Source organism: Rhea pennata, chromosome 2, assembly GCF_028389875.1.
Source record: "Rhea pennata isolate bPtePen1 chromosome 2, bPtePen1.pri, whole genome shotgun sequence".
NCBI lineage: Eukaryota > Metazoa > Chordata > Aves > Rheiformes > Rheidae > Rhea > Rhea pennata.
This window is the reverse complement of record NC_084664.1, coordinates 144,415,173-144,436,936: the sequence shown is the minus strand read 5'-3', so window position 1 is coordinate 144,436,936 and position 21,764 is coordinate 144,415,173. Positions and strand designations below refer to the sequence as shown.

Below are 21,764 nucleotides of genomic sequence, written 5' to 3'. Positions count from 1 at the left end.
CTCTTATCCCTTCTTTTAGACTACTGGTAAACCACTGTGCTGACTATATCTCAAGCCAGCCCAAATCTCTGATGCTATATCTGTTTGTTGATCCAAAAACTGAAAGCTTGATCACTGAAATTTTTAAACTCTGAATTTCTAGGTAATACAATAGCATAATATGATGTATATCTGATAATAAAACATCAAAATCCTCATGATCAAGGCATGAACCTGTTTATCTAGGTTGAAAACAGATATAGGTAGATAATAGATATTTGACATAGGGATGATTGAAGGCTGCAATATGCAATAAAGTTTGCTTTTTTTCAGTTAAACAAATATACTGTAACACCTTCCTATATTCAGTAAGGTTTTAATTTCTGGGAAAAAAAATCAGATAATGTCTTGAGCAAAAATCATATATTGATCAGCATGAGATCTTAAGCAGTGAATGGCATTTCACAATATGAAGCACAATGGAAGAAAAAGAAAAAAAATGAAGTTAAGTAGTAGTGGTATATGAGGCAAACCTAGATTTGTGACAGAACTTGAAGAATTTAAATGGAATAATCTTTTAACTGACTGGTTATTTACTTAGGTCATTTATTCATTAGCTTCTCCATTCTCTTCATTACCTTGTTTTCTTGGGGAAAAGAAATTACATCCCTCTTGGCTTTCTTCTATTCTCCGATGCTTTGTTTCCTTGGAAACAATATCCATTAAGGTTCTCCATTTCCTCTTTTGTTGCCATTTTCTGGATACAGTGAGTATCACAGACATTTCTGTAGTGGAAGGTGCTAGGGAACTAAGAAAAGGCTACAAAAAATGGATTATCATGTACCTCTTTAAATGATAAAAGACATATGTCAAAAATGAAACATGAGAGAAAAGCACTGCTGCATTTAATGTTTCACATAAGCTTCACAATCACAAAAGGGCTTCAGGAAGAAAAAGTGCATGTGGAGGGGAGGGCACCTCTGCGCAAATACCTGTACTTAACAGGTCACTAGATTTCTGATGACACTGCCGTTCCACAGACACAGCTGAAATAGCTTTTCTGTTACTGTTGGCAGTAAAACAAAATTGCATCCCACAAAGAACAATATGCATGTAATTGAAACTACAGATGTGAGAACTATTTGAAAATAAGTTCTACTGGCTAAGACTGAGTGTTTTCTGAACTGGCCTGGGACCATCTGGGAGATTTTTAGCAATTAGCAAGTGCCCTTTTTTTGCTGTTCCGCTCCCTTCGTGAGGTTGACGTGTAAGATTTGATTATTCTGCCCAAGTTCAGATGATTACATTTTAACTGTTTAAGTCTGAGTTGGTAACACACTTAAAGTCACAGGCAAGAAAAGGGTACTTACAGAGGATGATTCATCTTCTAAAGTATGTGTCTAAGATGGGAAGGATGATCGACCTTCCGGATATGTTCACTATTCTCCATTGGCTACACAGCGAGCCTGGAGGAGTCAGATTTAGTCACGTAATTCTAGATCAAGCTAAGTGAGATGAAACCTAGTTATACCCTCTAGGGTACACATATACCTTACGTATATCCTATTTATAACTTTTTCTTATATCTTATATATACCCTTTTCCATGTTTTTTCAATAAATTTAGTCTACTGAAAATTGCCAGATCATATCACAGTCTGGCACGTCTGGCATATGGCACTGCAACATATACTGAAGTGTTTTTTCCATGTTGTTCCAGAAAGATCCCCTGCTGAAAGCCTACAATTAGGGCTGGGACCAAAAAAGGATCTGAGCAGGGAGGTTGGACTAGATGGTCTCCAGAGGTCCCTTCCAACCTTACTGATTCTATGATTCTGTGATTCTATGATCACAGGCAGTAGTGAAAAGCCTAAATATATGTATACATATGTACATATATACATGTATACATATAATTATTAGATTCCCTGCTCAGCTGCAGTCAGAACTAACAGGGTCTAATTGGTTATCTTAATTTAAAGATTTCTGGCTATGTAGATTTTGCTTTTGTGCACATATCCCTCGATGCTTTTGTCCCATCAGAATCTCACTTGGACCCAATAATTAGGTGGAGACTGTAGACACCCAGTATAATAGATATTCTCTGAACAGACACACTTAATTGCTATGGATTTTACATACCATGTGGTCTGATAACTACTTTTATTTGAAATCACAGAGGAAAACTGTGGCATCAGAGGCCTTTTTTTGTAAACAAGCACTCACTCACAAGGTTGGAAAACCAGGTTCTGTTCTTTCCTAAGCCTATGAGGGTTCAGGTCCATATCTTTTAATATCTTGGCTTAACAGTTCTGCAGAGATTTTTTTTTTTTTTTTTTTTTTTCCTTCCTTGGGACTGCAACTCTGTCACTGTACAGACCATGAGGCAAGACTCATGGGTCCAGAAGGAAAGGAGAATGATTGAAGAGCTATTTTCCAAGGCACCTTTCTATTTTATTTAGTTATTTGTTTTTTACTGATTGTTTTAATGAGGAATGAAAAATAGGCTTTGTTTTCTCTCACCTAGGTACCAGCATGGTGGGAACTCCACTTTGTGTATTCTGATAGTGATGCTGGTCAGATAGCCACAGAAGTGTTTTGTACTGTGGATCAGCCAGTAAATGGTTGTGTCATTTTTTTTGGTTCGTGAGATATCCATTCCTTTTACCTTTGCACTTACTATCACTAACTCTGAGGTGCCAAGTCAGTCTGTTCCATTTCTTCCTCTCCACACATAGCTGATACCAACTTTACTTTCCTAGAAGGCTTCTCTGTAGCTTTGCAAGTTTTTAATCCAACCCTTTAGGGTATTTCTAATCAATGAGGAGGTTTGATAGCAGCTTTATAGATGGAAGCAGCATTTGTGCTACTATGGTACTATTAGACCTTTGTAGATGCTAACAGATTGGGAAAATAAGATTCTCTTTCTAAGAGTCCAAGTTTGCACCACTGGAGTACAATATTACCTCTGGATAAAAGTAGAGATATAAATAAATAGCAATAAATAGTAAATAAAAGTAATAAATAGTAAATAATAATAATAGTAAAACACGTTTGAAAATAGGAAGTTAGAATAAGAACAAATGTTTATATTTTCACAAATTTCAAGCAGAATTTGAGGTATTCTTCGAATTGTTTAAAAGCATATCATCAGCTAAAAATGCTCTAATGGACTATGGAAGTTTCCACTGAGTACATTTTTAGACACCTGCTAAGTAAGAATAAAATCTGTTATATTGTTATATTTTTTCCTTCTGCAATGAAGATTAAAAAAAAAAAAAAAAAAAAAAAACAGTGAGAAGATTTGTCACTGAAATTTTTGCAGTATTTTAGGTAGCTTTACTTAACAATATAATGGTTCCTTTAACAATCTTGTTAACAGCGGTGTCGTGAATACCATGTAAAGAATCTTATTAAGTCTGCCATGCAGCAGGGATATGTAAGATATACATCTTTTAACTCTCACAGAAAATTCTCAAATTTCAAGTGAAATTCTAGGGCAAAAAACCCTCTGCTTTCCTAATTCTTTTCAGTATTTCATAAATAATAATATTCCAGTTTTGACAATTTTCACTTCAATTCTGAAGTTAAAATTACATTTAAAGGTAAAAATTTCCCAGAGGTCTGGATCCTACTGTACTTGACACCAGCTATCTAGGCAGTAAACCACAGCCCTATTCTCTAGTTTAAACGAGAAGATAAAGAAAAGTGGGAGAAAAGCAGTGAAGGTGAGATTCCTCCAAGGAACGAATATTCTGAGGTCTGCAGAGCACGTGCTGTCTGTAGGGATTGCAGGGAGCAGTGACTAAGACTTTTACCTTGTCCTTGGCATAGTTTGAGGTGAAACTGTAATTATAGCAGCCTGCATAGTATGCCCTGTGGGCAGAACCTTTTAAAATTTCCACAGAGTTTGACATTTTAGACCTGTCTCAATCTGTCTAGAATAATTCTGTTCTTAGTTCTTGGCTTCAGTGTATTCTCCAAGCGCTACAACTGTGGCTTTGGAGTCTCCTTTACACCCTTGCCCTGTATACAAGGAGGAAAGCAGAAGCCACAGTCTTACCAAAACTTACGCCTTGTTCCCAGTTGCCTTAGTCTTTGAGACAGTGGCCATGTCCTGAGCTTGCAAACTAATAACCACAACAGAGCCCACTATTAGCAGGATAGAAAGAGGAAAATAGAATTGGCTTCTCATTCTCTTCTAATAAAAATAACATAATTTACAGATGTTTTTACTCCAACTGTACTAAAAAGAAAATAAGAAAAAGAGAAAGTTTCCATTATCTTTGAGGCACAAAATCACAGAGGTTAAAAGTGGAAAATAAAGATGGAAATATGTATTAGATCATACATTTCTCCCTTATTCAACACAATTACTTTCCTCTATAGTATACTGCCTAGGACTTTTTCCAGTTCCAAATAATCATCTTTCATCATCTCAATATAAGCTGACTATTCTAAAGATAAATTAAGCTAAATGTTGATAGTTGCTTTTCTGGATTTTTGGTTTTTTGATTGTTATTTTTTTTTCCTCTTGGATTTATACCTGATGTTTATGGTAGACATTTTTGAATTGAAAAAATAGATTTCTAAGTGAAGTTTCCTTGTAAGAGAGTTTCTCTTTTTATCTTCAGCATTGATACTGGGCATAGCTCTACAGGTTGCTCATCTACTGCTGTAATTGCAGCTTTAAATTAAACTTTTGTGACTACATGCACTCTATTTGCTTTGCACAGTTTTGCAGAATCTCCGTCTGTGTTGCAGATCTGCAGACTTTACCATATGTAGGACACATATTTTGGGAATGCTGAGTGCCATAACTCCTACAGTTCTTTGCCTTAGTTTACTGTTTACTGGCTCTGGTAGGATTTTTGATTTTTGTTTTTAGATTAGATGCTCTTACTAGGAGCAGGATTTTTTTTTTCAAGTAATAACCACACCATCTGCCTCTTCATTTTCTTCTTCCCACTTTTTATTTGTAATTTAGCAGCTTCTACAAAGTTAGTGATCAACTACTTTGTAGTTTATGTGAAAGTTGCTCTAAAAGCAATTATTACTTCAGAACAGTTCTTTAATAATGCAAATAATCTTATCTTTCATCAGAGGGCATACATATAGTTCCCCAAAATGAGATACTGCATAATTAGCTTTTGAGATTTAAGCCATTTTTCATCATTTTACATTCTAATAAGCACCACCAATACCTGTTTATGCATATTCAGTACAAAAACTTCCCTCTTGCTACTATCCTTATCCACTGTCTCCCATCATTATATCCATGATAATAGATGTAGAACAACTCCCATTAGTACATAAAAATTGTACTGCACTGAGATCAAAGACTCTAGACCTTTTTCTGCAGAACAATTTTTCTCTGAGTTAAATTTAAGAAATTAAGACTTCTTGATAATCCAAGAGATTATAGATTATTGTCAGGATCATGAGGACAGAGCAGAATGCCTTGAATAAAATTTAAAATAATTAATTGGTAGTTTAAAGAACAAGTAAGAATAGGAAGAATAGGTTTTATGATAGGTGCTTCAACAACAAAGTATCGTGTGTGATAGATTCATCCAGAGACGATCATCCACTAGGGAAGACTATGAGCATGTTTATAAAGATCTGAAAAAATAAAATAAAACAAGAATGAGAATCATTTAAATAATTATAAGAAAGCCATTTCTTGAAACTCACAAGAAAAGTTTTATAACGTATAAATCACAGTGGAATTTACAGTGGAATCATATACAAGAAATGTGTTTCAGTGGCAGTGGAATAACAGTGAATGAAAATTAGATGAAAGCATCCAACATAAAAAAGGTGAATAATGAAGTAGTTAAGAATGATGGATTTCAAAAAAGTGAGCAACAGGAACAATCTTGAGCTTATGACTCACCATAATGAAAAAAACAGAACATTTTGAGGCTTTGATGTAACAAAGACAAATCTCATGGCTATATCTGTTATGCAGTTTTAGAATTCTTCAGTATCATGAATTCAGATATCTGCAAACAAAGATACTGTGACCATCTTGGAAGATTCTGAGAACATTGTCCAGAAAGTCACTGAAAGGAGCTATGAAGGAACAGCATGGCAGGTGACCTTCTGCATGACTTGGTAAAGCACTGCTGAAGAGAAGATTTGAGGTACGTTCAAAAGTGCTATATTGCCTTTGCACAATCATGCACGTATCTGTGGAGCCAAATCATTTTAAGAAGCATTGCCAAGTCTGTCTTACATATGATCTGCTTTGACAAGTTTCTGTTGTCGCAGGTGTGACCTTCCTTCAGGATTCTGTTTAGGCAAACAGCAGGAACAAACCAACAGCAAACTTTCTGGCAGCAAAAGGCAGAGCTGAAACAAACTTATTCATTCAGTTACAGTAGGAGATTGCTCATGTGTAACAATTTTTCTATGAATGTGAATTTCTTAGGTATGAGTCTGCAAGGGACATTTTGCAATGGAACTATTCTCATCTGGAGCTTCAGATCACATGTTTCATTCATTTTATGCGTCTCAGGTATTCTGCATATGAAAATATTGTGTATAAAGAAAGAAGTCTTGATTTATGATCCATTATTCTGGCAATCTGCTGTGTCTTGGTGAAATATTTAGAGGCTGCAAGCAATTATCTTTTTTATTATTCCTTATTATTCTTTTTTCTCTCATAGTTTTTAAAGGAATATCCTGGTCTAATATTAACCTATTGGCTTTATAAATGAAGGGTCATCACATAGGCATCTTCTGTGACTATTTTCAGATATGAAATATCTATGAGTTAATTTTTCAAATCAGTTCTCATACCTATGAAAATCTGTGTTTCAATAGATGTTTATTACACATAAAAAAAGTTTCTAGGAGATGCTGTGAATACTTCTAGTAAACTGTCCTTCGTTATTGTGTGGTAGAAAGAGCAATGCTGGGTATACTCGGCAGATCTATGGTTCTTGAGTACGTATATTTTAAACCTAGCAGAATTAATCATTAATCACATTCCACACAAGTTTTAGTGCATCTTTTCATCCTGCATATTTCACAAAATGAAATTTAGGAATGATCTAGATTTCCATAGCAAAATTCTCAGATGAGCTTCATCCATGCTTCTTCCTGCTTTACGGCTGCCAAAGCAATTCTTTGGCTTTTGAACAATAATAGTTCTTTATTTAAAAGGTAGAATTATTAAATTCTCTTTAGTGGTTGAAAAGGAAGAATACATGAGTTGCAGGATGTCTAAGGAAAAGCAAAATCATATGAAGTAAAATAAACTTATTTTACAAATGCCATATGTGTCAGCCCTCTTGTTGAGTTATCATGAAAGCTATAGAGGAACAACTATCTATTTTCAGAGAGACAGATACATAACTGATATATATACACAGCTGTAGATAAATATAGATATCGATACTATCTAGGACTACAAAAATCTATAGTAATTTGATAACTTTTAGATACATTTGGTACATTATCTCTTGTCTGCTTCTCCTCAAAATAATCTTTTGCTGTTTTTTTGAATCAAATTGCAGCTTGCATCCTATGATTACCAGTCAAACCTTTTTACCACATTCAAGTAATTTACATGATTTATAATACACAGCTGATAGAGTACTTCAGAACATTAATTGTATGAAAATGACAATGTATACACATTAATATCTGCTGAAAAATTAATAAAGGTAAAATAAAATGTTCCAAGATGAGAATTCTATTTCAGCGTGTGCTTGGAAAATCTGATTAAGTTCAAAGATCTGAATGCCTTATATTTTTAATAGCTTTAAAAACTAGTTCAGACATGCTGAAAACAATCAACCCTCAGAAACTCAGGACTGAAAGAGACCTCCTGTATCATTGACTGCATCGACCTGTGACACTGACAGAGGAATCTGTTATTGCAGGCAGCTACTTTACTGTATTTAGCCATCTACATCTTAAAAATAGTTACAATACTTTATTTCTGGGATGATTAATTGCCTCTAATTTCCTTTCTTAATGTATCACCAGTACATATCCGTTTCTTCTTGTGCTAATATTTGATCTTAGTTTAAAGGGCTGACTGCCTTTGGTTTTAGGCCTCTGATCCACATACAGAAAACAATCATTTTCCTTTTCTGCTTTTGTATTTCTAGATTAAGAAATCCAACTGCTTTTACTCTCATAAGGCTGCTCCCCAGACCTTGTTACAGTCTCAGATCTCGCTGGTAAGGCATGCTCGTTGTACAATCACTTAGTACAGCCTGCTCCGTCTCCTCATATTTGTTTCCAGCTGATAAGTTCCCAAGTATAGAAAAATAAATTTAACTTCTTGTGGCCAATTTTTGGTTATGTTCTTGAGAACCTTTTTCTTTCAAGAAAAAGTTTTGGTACAATATCCTATCGTGTTCATCAGTATGAAGCTTTCTCATTTAAAGATGTTAGTAAATTACAGCAATATTTTATTCTTAGTAAAGAATAAAATAGTATTAATAATATTCATTATTTCAAAGTTATTAATAAAATAAACAATATACAGAAACTTTTCTGGTTAACCATCCTGCATCTAAGACCTTCCTTTTCTGTACTGTTCATTAGAATTTTCTCCTTATCTAGCTTCTTATATTTCTACTTCTCATCTAAGTTTTTCTTAAATATTGGGTTCTTTCTGGAAGCATAAGATCAAATGCTTTGTTGATATTTAATAAAATTAATTATATCATTTATTTTTTCTAGAAAATCAGTCGCAAGAGAAAAGTATTAGGTTGGTCTGACTTTCAGTAAACTAATATTGTTTTATATCACATTTATCATTCACTTGATATTCCTAATTACTTTTTTTTTCAACAATTTACTCTAAGACTCTACATGCTACTGAGAGCACTTTTATTGGCCTGTAGATGCCTAAATGACCATATATACTGCTTTTGGAATTCACTGATAATGCGGAGCCTCCTTACTTTTTAAACTTGCTGAAGTAGTTTTGCTACTGGAAAGTAGTTTTCTTCTGTCTGTCTTTTCATAGCTCTAGGATGGAGAATTCCCCTGCTGTTCTCTCCCCTCCCATATTGTTTCTCCCAGATCTCTTTGGATTTCTGAGTTATACAAAATAGAATTATTCTCACAGTCTTATGCTCCTGAGCTATCTTGTCTTTTCCTCATAGCATCATTACTTTTATTAAAAACTAAACTGAATATTAATTTAATTTTGTATCAAAAATATCTTTAATTCCACACTCAGTTGCTTTCTTCTTGCTTTGCTTTCTCTGTTCTACACAACTGAGGAATTTAAAACATCTTTTACAACATCTTTACTGCAGTATCCTCTGTAGAAATGTTTTTCATTTCTTTTGTTCAATAGTTGAACGTTTTCTGTCAGTGTTCTTTGTAAGAAATAACAAAAATGAGGAACATTCAGGATGTGATTCCTTCTTCTGCCTGAAGAAAGACCAGTCATCTCCAAGGTAAGAGCCCCAAGAACCAATCTACAAGCTAATTCAGAAAAAAAGAAGTCTCATTTCCTTCCAGTTGTTTTTAAATCACTTTACATAAGTAATTAAACATTGACCGGAGAAGAAATGAGTATCAGATGTTCAATTGCCTAGGTGAGCATTGTAATTGCCAGACTAGCAAATGATTTCTTCTCGCTGCTTTCTGTCTCAGTGAATAGTAAATGTGAAATTTCATGGGTACTATACCAAAGGGTAACTTACAACCTTGTATTTGGAACACTCATCTGAAATCTGAGACAAAAGTTCAAGTCTACTCTCCTACCAATTTAGATATTACATTTAAACGAAAATGCTTTTTGTTCCAGTTTGGTGAAATACTTGAAAGAAATGAAATGTTGAGAAAGAATCTCAGGAGCTAATGTTTGGCATTCTCAATTCTCTTTATCTCTCAATTCTCAATATTTCACTTTTGATATTCTCAAAACTTGCATCTTGTGCCAAAGTGTCAGTAGTCACAAGATAACTGGCTTGCGCAAAGTGAATTTCTTCTATGAGCTGTTAGTATCTATCTCCTCTTCTACCACTTGACTCTCACCTGTTTCTATGGATAGGAAGAATATTTGTCTGCGTGCGCACAAAGGCGCAGCTCCCCATCATAGCTGGTGAATCGTGTCTGCTCTGACCAAGTGAGTACTGGGGTATACGAGAGGCACATGTTGAACACGTGAAATTCTGAGACCTGGAAAGCAATAATTGATTCTCTTGCAGGTTTATTTTCTCCCTCCTGATTTCTGATTTTGCTGTTGCTTTGACTGAAACAATCAAGCACTTGTGTATTTGCCAGTTCAAAGCCTTTTGCTCCCAGCAAAAGATACTAAGAATCCTCCACGTGTCCAGAGATCACTCAGGATGATATTGAACTGTTAGATTTCTGGTAAGTAGTTAAAAAATTGTTGCTCCTTATCTAATTGTAGACCTCTATTAAACTGCAAACCAAAATGGCTTCACTGAATCCAGTATAGTAGTTAAAATAAAGTAGAAAGAAGAAATAGAAGAAAAAGTATTTTTCAAATATTTTAAGCTTAATGACATGAGGAGTCATGAGTATTTTTCTCTAGGCTTCCAACTCAAATCTGTGACACCAAAGAGAGTAGGATTAGTGTGTGAAATGCACTTTCCAGACTAAGATGCTACTAAGTAGAGTACTGCATAACAATAAGAAATTTTTATTTAGTACATATTTGCCACTTGAGTTGAAGCATTCATGAACTACTTTGTTGACAACTTTGGTAAGAATTTTTGCATTTTCGCTAAAGTTGATGTTCAGGATTTAAACCAATATATTTTCATCAGTTGTCTGATTTCTAAATAGATGAGTGATCAGTGCAGAAGGACTTGAAGAAATCCATCTGAGGCCATTCAAGGTGACATGTGCAGCTTACTACAGATATTATTTATACTGTAACTTTAAAGGTTTATAACAATCATTTTTAGCAGTTTTATCTTGAATCAACAGGTATAGAAGAAAATATACCCCCCCTTGTATTATTACCTAAAATTGAAATGCATTCACTAAAATATTTACATACTACTCCTTCAAGGAATTTTTCAGATGAGGTTATGTATTGTTTGTATTGAATAGATAGTATATTTTAATTTAATTTTAACTTTACAAACCTCAAAAGGCAAGTGAACAAATATATTCCAAATTATTCTCCTTTTTTAGTGTTAAAAAATTAAATAATAACAATAAGGTTGCATTTAATATAATATGAGAATGAAGTGCTTGGCTGCCTCTACAAACCAGGAAAGAAAGTCTTCAAATGCTGTTATTTCCCCTACATTTGCAGTCATGCTTTTTCATATACAAATAAAGCCAACAAGATGATATTGGGAAAAAAAAAAAACTTTTTGAAGGGAGGGAGAAAGAAGGAGTTAAATTTCTATGTTTTTTCATGAGTTTAGAAAAAGAAAAAAGAGAAAAAATAAAAAGGGTTTAAATCCATCATTTAAAAAAAAAAATTCCCCATTATACTGACAAGCAACAAAAGCTGAACTGAAAAAGCTGAGACTTGACCTACAACTTACAAGTCTGGATTTTAATGTCTTCGCTCTCTGTATTTCTCCTCACTTTCCCATATGTCCAAAATTTATATTTTACTCCCCAGCCCCTAAGTATAATGCCAGTTCAGAATGACTTCCTCCTTATTCTTTTTTTATAACAACACTAGGGAATGGTATATGTAAATCATAAATTCATAGAAGGGACCATTTGGAACATCTAGTTAGGCCAACTGTTTATCGCAAGCAATTGCATCAAGCTCTGAATCTTTTAGAAGCTTTTGTGTAGCTTTTAGAAAAATATTTAACCTCAGCTTAAAAACTTTCAGTATGGTAAAGGATATCATATGTCAAGAAACTTTCTCTAAGACAGTCTTTATCAGTTGGTAATCCCAAGACATACAAAATATTGGTACAATATCTTATGAAGTGGTTTAGAAAACTGATTTACACCTTCAAAGTGGCTGGGACCCAAGCTGAATCACATGAAAAAATATTATTGCAGTAGGGTGAGTTTGTTGCCACTCATTAATCACCTTTATTGATTTCTATTCTTCCAGAGATTTTAAAGCAATTGGATTAGAAAAAAAGGCTCTATCGTTATTATGCCATTTTCTTAATATTTAAATCTTTTTCTTTTTTCAGGATTTTTATTGTTTTGAGGATAAAAAACTTCTCCTAACTCTTCACTGCACTAACTTATTTGTAACAACTTTTTCTGAAGACTGCAGCTGTTGCTGTGATCCACATCTTCAATAAAAAGAGCAGTAAGCTGCAAGTTGTGCCTGTGGTACATTGGGCTTTCACACCAGATGTTCACCTGTCAATCACAAGTAGTGAAGGGGCACATTGTATCTTTTTTTCATACTGGGAAAGGAGAATGCGGTCTTTTAGATACCTTATTCATGGAGTCTTAATTTTTGTGCAGGACGATCTTGAAATTTTTATTTTACAGTAATAGCAAAACAAATCAAAATTAAAATATGATGATTTATATTTATACACTTCAATATCACTAATTACATTCAAATTATGTGTAAAAGTCTCAGTAAAATAAAATAAAAATATCCTTAAGCTTCTCCTTCTATCCCCTTAAGATAATACAAGCTTTTACAAAGGATTACTGTACTTAGAGGGCTTTTGTCAGATTTCAGTCACTGGCTGCATTAAATCCCTTATTCCTAATATTCATCAAATTCACATCTACCCCCTCTCCTTGTTTTTCCTTCAGGCTATATTTACCACAGGAGAAGAAAATAGCTATTTTGATTAGGGAAACCCTGAGTAGCAGAGATGTGGGTTTCTCTGCAAGCCAATTCAAGAGTATGAACTTAGGTGGATCCCAGGAGGGCTTAGGCACCATGTAAGTACTGAACAGCTCCTCAATGTCCACTCTTGGACAGTTGCACACATTCCTAGTGTCTGGCATGGAAACAGCTCAGTTGCTTGCCCTGGGCAAGAGAAATTTGTGAATGCTGTTAGTGTCTAAATGTTGCTTTTAGATGGCTAAAGAGGTGTTTAATTCCACTGCATGAATGTAGCCTATGTCCGTTTATGGGAGTGGACTTCTCACAGTGTCCAAAATCATTCAAGGCAAGCGGGCACGGTAATAAGAACCTTGGATGTCTGCCTGTGCTTGGCTGCACACTGATGTGTTCAGAGCACATAGTGCATATTCATGATTTCTTGTGTTTCTTTTTCTAGATTCAGTAAAGACATAGATGAATAGCATATTGTAGAAGTTTATTATAGGAGGATTTCTATTTTATTTTTAGTAGGTTTTATAGTGATTTAATGCGTCTCATACTGAGATGCCTACTGAAAGTAACTGAGGAATCTCTAAAATGGCATTATATTTGGAAACTATAAAAAGCCCTATTCATGGGATATACTTAGGCTCTATTTCCAGGTTATTAGGCTTACTAGCAACACATAAGAAAACAGGTTGTTTTTACTTCACATCTAAATGAAATGTTCTAATCTTTCAAAATGACTTTTCTCTCCTGTTCATTTCTAGTATTTATTGCATCACTAAGTTTATAAATTCGGTTGTCTTGGTTATTATTTTTGCATTCTTCTACATAAATTCCTTCAAGGATTCAGAAATAAGGGAGCCTGCTACAAGACAAACACACTGAGCCGTCATATGGCTTTGGGCGATTCAGCTACACTTTTCTGATACTACAAATCCCTGTTTACATCAAATGAAGAAAGGCCAGCAGAGCTGCTATGAAGTCCGCCTCACTGCAGTCAGTATGCATTGAAGATAGAGCTAGAACTGCTATCTGTCTTCTGCATAACTCACTTCATCAGCCTGGCTGGTAGCTAATATTTTCAATGATAAAGAAGGTGAAGAGGAAACTTTTTTCAACCATTTTGTTTCCTCTACATTAATCTTTTTGTTTCGATTTATCCATTATTTTTATTTACTTGTGATTTTTCATTTTCCTGTCATGCACCTTACTCTCTGACTTTCCTCTCAGAATGGCTGTATTTTTTAATACTCCTGACATATAAATAAGGCATTTCTTTCCATAGTGATTAGCTACCAAAAAATGAAGGACACCTACAGGAATTAGCCTCAGCAGTGTGTCCTCAGAAAGGACACACTTAACATGGTATCACAGTTAATATGGTCCTAATGGGGCAGCTATACCTGGCTTAGTCCTGAATAGAGTTTTCTGCATGTTATTTGTGCAAGAGATGATAGAAAACATGGCATATGACTTTTTCAGGTAAATTACTCATAAATGGATGCATCTCAGACTCATAAGGGAAGGCACATTTTAAGGAAGGAAAAGGAAATTGGGATACTGGATTTATTCAAAAGCATTAACTTCCAGTGGCATTTTACTACTATCCTGCTTTACTGACAACAGCTGAAAATGACTGAAAACTCTGTGTAATTCTATAAAGGGATCTCATTATGCAAATAGCACCAAACTAAACTAATCTTTTTCTTGACAAAAACATTACTGACTGAGCTAATGAAAATATCCTTCTCCACCATGTTGAAGAGCTTGTTTCTCAAGCTGAGAGAAGCCAAATAACAGAAAAGGGCTACATTTCTTCATGTATTCTGGTACCTGGATGCAAATAGATGCTGGTATTTTTTTTAACCTTCCATGTAAACTGATACTATTGTTAAAACTTGATAGTCAGAGGATACAGGATATCAAACTTCCTGGACAAAGTAGTATCCTTTTTCATAAACTGAGCATGCAATTTCTAATTAGGCAGGCTTCAGCTTAAAATACATTAAGTTCCACAACAACAAGCTATATTAAACTTAACAATAATAAAAATTTCCAGCACAGTAAAACAAAGAAATTGCATGTTTCTTGTCATTTGAAAACTAATTCAAAGATCATTGAATGTTAAGATCAGCTCATTTTTTATTCACCAGTTTTGAAAATATTGGAAGTCTTTTCCTATAGAAATAGTCCCAAAGTGATGATTTTTATTTATGCTATAATCTCTTAAAGTAAAATATAGTTTATACTCTGTTATATTCAGGTATGTTGTGTATAATCATTCACTCTGTATTTTTTTTATGATTTCTTGACTAGATGAATCTTATAAATTGAAGTTTTGGATTAAAACAAAGGGACTGAACGAAGATACTCATCTCAACCTGTCTCTACTACAAGTTCACATCATGCCATTAGTATTGAACTCAGCCCAACTTGCCTCAAATGCTTCATCATTCACGGATTACAATTTGATTTTATATGGAACATTCAGAAAGAAGCAGCAACTTTTCCATAGTGCCTTCCACTGTGAATTACGTTTTAAAGTACAGTTTTTATATCAGTAAAAATTTTTTAATTATATGCTACAATTTAGTAGCATATCCTGCACAGGAAACAATTAAAAAAGTGCTGTTTTCCCTCCCTTACCCCATTTTCATAATGTAAAATCCTCTAAATTAAGAACAATAACATGTTTTAAATTATTCATTTTTAAATAAAAATACTGTTGACATTTATATATGATAGTTTGTGGTCCACTTATAATGGAATTTTACACTTTAAAACATGCTGAAACGTGTTCTGAATTACCTTATATTTCTTTAAAAATATTTACAATAGCTCCACTAGGATTTCACTTTCAGTTTTACAGCTACGCTGAATCTTTACATTGACATCTATTATAAAAGGATTGAATTTCTAAAAAGTCAAGCTATGCACAGCAATGTCACTGGCAAGACTTCACAACAGAACTAGAGACAGTAATGACTTTTCTGTAAAGAAGCAAAACTGAAAAGATCCAGATATAGGTTTAAAATTTCAGCTCTGCTGGGAGTATTAACACTACCTACTTGCATTTATAGACTTTTGGATTATCATATATTAAAAACAATCAAATGAGAGGCCTGTTCTTATGAAGAGCTGCACAGGGCTAGGAAGGCAATAATTACTAAAGAAGTAAAAATAAGAAGGAAGTGTCTTTAAAGTTTAATAAACAGTAGGAGTCCATCAAAAATGCGTAAATTCGTCAATTCCTGTGCATCAGATGGTTCCAAGTTTAAGCTGTTACTCTAATTGCTGCATGGAGTTCTTGTCATGCTGAAATCAATCACAAGTTAGCTAAAATTTAAATAGAGTCATAAGCATTCAGTCATTAACATTTGTCTGCAGTCAACAAACTTATCAATGAATTATATTTCCCAGTTCCAGGTGTTTCTGCCTGCCAAAAGCATTATTCACAAATTAATTACAAGAAAGAATAATATAGTCTCATATCTTCTTAAAAGAAAGTGGTACTCTATTTCAATAAATCCTTTCTTCTCTAATTTTTTCAATATTTGAACTACTTCATCCAGAAAAAAATTATTTCAATTTTTCCTGAAATGTGTCTTTTGCTTTCTTAGTTTCAAGGTCTCCAAAAGTCTTGACTCATAGATAGAAATTCTGCAGCTATAACTAGACTTTGATTTATCAAAGAATTTTGAAATTAGCACCAAGGTCTTGAATCTGCTGTGGAAGTAAAAGAGAATCAGTGAAGACTTAGGAGTGTAGGAGTAAAGTAATCTCAGAAATTGACTCATTGAAGAAGCTGGTTCATACATCGTTCAAACAGGAATCTCCATAGTGAAGTGGAATCTCCTTTCTTCCTTGTCAGCAACACACAGTGAATTAGTCTAAAGATGACAGAAGCTTTGGTAACTGTCATATGTTTGTCTGAGAGGAGAGGGCAAAGTGTCTCAACAAGCTGAGTTTACACAAAGACACTTAATATGTTTTCTGATAATATCTCAGGATGAGTGGTCCTCACTGGGAAGACAATAGTTAAAAAGAGGCCTCTCAACTTAAGGATGTCTATGGAAAAGGCAATGGAAAAGCATCTGGCGTATCCATGCAGCTGAAGATACTATACCTTCGGCATAGCAGTCAAGTCCAAACCACCATCTAAGCCATGATCAGCACCCAGCAGTGAGAGCATGCGTATGTTCATTGACATATTACCAGCTTCTCTCAAGCTGTCATATCCTTTCAGGGTGTGAATAATATCCAGGACTCTTCCAGGTGGCAAAAGGCAACTAGCAACCTAAAGCACCCTATTATATTTGCTTCCTTTTTCTGGTAATCCACTGAAGGAGCTGATTCTGGACTCCAGACATCTTTCTCCACAGCATCAAAAGCAGAAATCTGAGAAATCTGTTTTTAGTTGCCTGACTTTTAAGGGAAAAAGCCAGACCAGAACAAGTCTGTGTTTACATTTCTCAGTTAGGGGATGAGAAACAGGATTGATAAGAGGGCTAGAAGCATCAGTTCTGGAAGTGTGAGGAAAGAGTCTGGTTTGCATTACATTGACCACTGTACAGATCTCCAATTTTCCTTCTCTTTTTTTCTCCTGGAAAAAGAGTTGTTTGTTGTCAAGCAATGATGGAAGAATGAATGAGTAGGATGAGACATGTGTGAGAGGAAGTGACAAGGTGTGTATTTCACACTATGCACCTAGTGATGAGGAGGTCCTGCCCTGATGTTCTGCTGGTCCAGAGTCAGTGCCAGATCGTGTCACACAACCATGATGGTTGCATTTTGCATTCAGAAATTAATGATTTGTTATTTTATGGATGAAACATAATTTCATCCTATCCACAGATATTGCTGATGCATGGTCTGAGCCTTTTGGATATTTATACTGAAAACAGATTTGCCTGAGTCTGTGGCTGGGAAGCTCCTGGTATGAATCAGGCACTTGGGGCAAACAGCATTGGCGTATCTACAGTCTTTTTCACTCCCTTTTCCCTAAGAGTGCCAATATTTGCCCAATGAAACAAGATCAAGAAGGATGCTAAAAGGCTACAGCATGCTGGTTTTCTTATTTTGTGCTGGTGGCCGAAGTCGTATAGAGCTGCTGCAGATAAGTGTGACAGAGTAAATAGAATGAAGACTTTACCATAGTCCTTAAAGAACTCGTGTCATAGGGGTGCCTTGGGAGCTTACCTTTATAATGAGAATTTTCAGCTATGGAAAAAGCCTAAACACAGCAATGTAACCATATCCTGATACATAACCCTGTCCGACAGAACTGCTTCTAAGCTTACCATGTTTGTCCAGCGTGTTTTTTAGATTTTTTATTTCAAATTGATGGTTTCTGTCTGAGTCAAGGTTATTTAGAGCCAGCTGTTGTTCAGCCTAGTGTTTTCTGTGATGGCATTGATTTCGTCTTTGTTCTTTTACAGTTGTTCACATCCTAGTAAGCTGATGCCTACTACAGTTTCCAACTCAAAAACATCAGTAACATGGTGAAATAATTACTCATTTTGAAACACTATATTTGCTTCTGAAACACATATTTCTCTTTTCTTTTTATATCTCCCTTTCTTTAATGTTGGTGGCCAAAACCTTCCTGGTTTCTGTAATTAACGTGACTCATTGAAAATACTGTTCCTCTTCTTGCTTCCTGGGAAGTCATATTTGGATATACTTTAAACAAATCTCTTTTTGTAAAGACCCTCTTTAGCTTTTAATATTTTCTTTGAAAAGCTATAAAAGAGAACTTTAGCCAAATAGCCTGATGGATTGAAGCAATATTGAATACTGACCTGGCTCTGTGTATTTTCTTATAATGAGAATCATTAAATAGAGGAGGAGAGATTACTAAAATTGTCAGTAGTTTGTATGCCATTTCTTTATGGAAAATCTCCTGGAGAGCTCTTTAAAACTCAAAAGTTTTAAAATTCTGTGTGCCATTCGTTATACGGGTCATTTGTTAATGAAGTTCACCTGGCTGTTTGCTCAAATATATTACAATCCATAAGCAGCTCAACTTTTTTTGCAGTAAAGCTTTATTATTCATTATTTACACTTGTTCACAGTTAATAAGCAATCTGAGATCATGTAAGGTTAATGGACACCTTGAAAATTTTCCTTTAAAAATGCAGTACATGGACAAAAATAGCTGTGAACCTTTAGATAGCAGGAATGTATTGAAAGTAACATTTAAAAAGTCACATAATACATGAAACCTGGCAAATTAAACTGAACAGTTGTGCAAAAATGTTTAGTTCATCTGTTTCCTTCAGTGATTTATCTGCAAGTCTCTACAAAACTCTAGTTCTAGCTGTAAGTCTTGCTTCTGCTTTCAGCTAAAATGTCATATTAGGTGGAGAACAGAAGGAAATATTTTGCTTCGGATCATGCGTGCAGCTGTCTTGGCAGCAACAGGAGTTCTGCCTGCAAAAAGAAACCTCTGTATATGGTTTATAACAACATCTTCTCCTTGGACTGAAGCATCAGTCTGGCCTCTCAAGGGCTGGCTTCTGCCATGTTTATTTTCCCTGAGTGCTGTCTAACCATGCTCCAACACTGAGCTTACTGTGAGTGTAGATGGCTAGAGCTGAGATGAAACCCTGTTTCTTTTAGACCAGGTACACTGACCTTGAGTTACTAAATCCTATATCGTAGCTGATAACTCTCAAGGACAGTCATCACTTACAACTTCCACTAAATTCACTAGTGTTTATGAATCCTCAGTAGCTCCTGGCAGTCAGCCCATGTAAATTTAATTGTCTAAACAGGCTTATGGAAACCTAACATTAGGTACTCAGAGTTGAAAAAATTGACAGTGAAATATATTCCAAACTAAGATTTTCGTTAAGTTTAAAATTCTAGTAAGTGTGAAGATTTTCTCAGATATAACTGTCTTTTTTGTTTGTTTTTGTAGTGCACACAAAAGAGAAAAATAGCTGCTTGTATTTCCAGACATTAAATAATGCCCTGTCCTCTTAGAGTCTTAATAAAAAAGTTCTTTTTGATAGCTTTGTAGATAAGCCATGTGTGCTTTAACTCAAGAAACTGAATAATCAGTTGTTTCAATGGGCTTGCTGCTCACATTTGTTTTTTCTCCAGGGGAAAAAGGTGATTAGTCTTATTTTTCACTCACAGGGAACAAAATGGGTTTTAGCCTACTGAGCTGTGCAGCCTTCTACCCTCTTTTGTAGAAATATCTTTAACATGAGAGCAGGAAGAAGAAAAGTGAGTTTTAATTTTAATTCTAATAAAAACCTAAAGTGCAGACTTATTTGAGCATATGAATGTTCTGAAAGGGCCAAAGCCAAGGGAAAGTTGCCTGGCTTAAGACAAATGATTTTATGCTGCTAATTATTATATGTGTATGAGGGAACAAGAAGAAAGAGTATGATTATCAGAGAGGAAAGGGCCAATCTTGCATGATCTCAGTTAGCTTTTAATGTCAATTCCAAAAGCTTTGGGTCCATATCTGTTCCGCAGAAAGAGGTTGCATTATCAACCACCCGATGACTCACCGGTGCTGTGACAAAATTCCAATAGCAAAAATACTCCTGCCTTTTCTTATGACAGACTTCTGTCAACAGACGTGATGGAAAGATTTCTTGAAAATTAGCACCACTGGCTGAATTGTCTACCTTAGCCATTGCTGAATATGTACCTGTCCTGCTCAAGCCTTGTAGAGTTCATGAGCTGAAACCATGTAAAAACTGAAAATTAACATGCCACTGATGGGTCTTTATAAATACCATTCCAGCCCCACATAACTTTAGCTGTGCTTTGTAGCAGAAGAGGGAAAAATCTGTTTTGATATCTTCTCCATTAATTTGCTAAATAACCCTAAAATAAGACAATTCAATTACAAATTCCTTCCTATTTGCCTGTTTTAAAAGAAAAATATTCTGGTTCATCAGTAATAAATATATTGTGCTGTTGATCTGTTTTTTTGTAGTCCTCTAACTTTGTTCCAGGGTTGGCGTCTGCCTGTTTCACTACCCTTGAAGCCAGGTCAAATAAAGTTCCCAGGTTAATTCCCAAAAGAGCTGATTAATTGTGAAATGCTGACACGTCAGAGAATCCTGATTACTGTGAAGTGAGGCTGAGGTGAGGCAGCTATATAAAGGGCAAGGTAAGTTTGATCGCTACAAATCACAGCTCAAACAGGCAATTCTGAGTGTAAAGATTAGATGAAACAAGAACCAAGACCAAGAGAGTCTATAAAATAACCCAAAACCTTGAAAAATGAGCTTGTAGAGAGCTTTTGTCTGGCTGATCTCCTATGCCCTGCTGAGATGGGAAGGAGCTGAGTGGGATCTGGTAGTGGGTTTTGGAAAGAGCCTCCACCTGGCTTTAAAGACACCTAGGGACATAGTTCGTACCTTGTGGAAATGCAATTAATTTTTTATATCCTCTCTCAGAATGTTTGACTCATCTTTATGAAGCAGGATAAACCTTCTAAACTGCTTGTCTTCCACTGCAAGTACAAACAAAATTGTTCACTTTTATACCGTTATTAGAGTTATTTTGGAAATCACCATGCTCCTGAGAGCTCAAATATACGGATGACATTTATATGACAAAAGAGATAAGTAAAATGTTGTTTCTAGAGCACACCTCCACATACTCAAACCTCCTAATTGTAAGGAATTATGATGATTACTTGTGTGGGTATTCATTTTTTTTCTTTTGTGTGTGTGTGTGTGTGTTTTTTTACTAGATGTTAGGGGAAGGGGTTTCTTTGTTTTTTAGACATAGTCCTTGTGAAAGGACAATGTCTTCCACATGATGAGCTAAGGAGGAAAAATTCTCCAAACACTCATTCTGAAAATAAAGCCATTTGTTTCCTATTTGTTTCATCAATAATTATGCTATTTCTTTTTCTCATTTTCAATGTAAAATTTGCACTTTTTTTTTTAAACTGCTTCCATCAGCTTTCTTTTTCAACTGCCTTGCAATGATATCTTAGTGTTGCTTAAGATGATTCCTAATGAAAAATGGGAGCAAAAATCACACTTTTGTTTTTTTCTTATGAGTTTTTTTCTTTGCAG

At 34.9% G+C, this 21,764-nt stretch overlaps 1 long non-coding RNA gene across 1 annotated transcript in view; it reads right to left on the bottom strand.

The window, feature by feature from the left end:
- LOC134136483 (uncharacterized) overlaps nt 1-21,764 on the bottom strand; it is an 89,282-nt gene that overhangs the window by 2,780 nt on the left and 64,738 nt on the right. Inside the window, exon 2 of the long non-coding RNA XR_009957509.1 lies at nt 618-798. This is a non-coding gene — a long non-coding RNA (uncharacterized LOC134136483). The remainder of the gene's footprint in view (nt 1-617; nt 799-21,764) is intronic.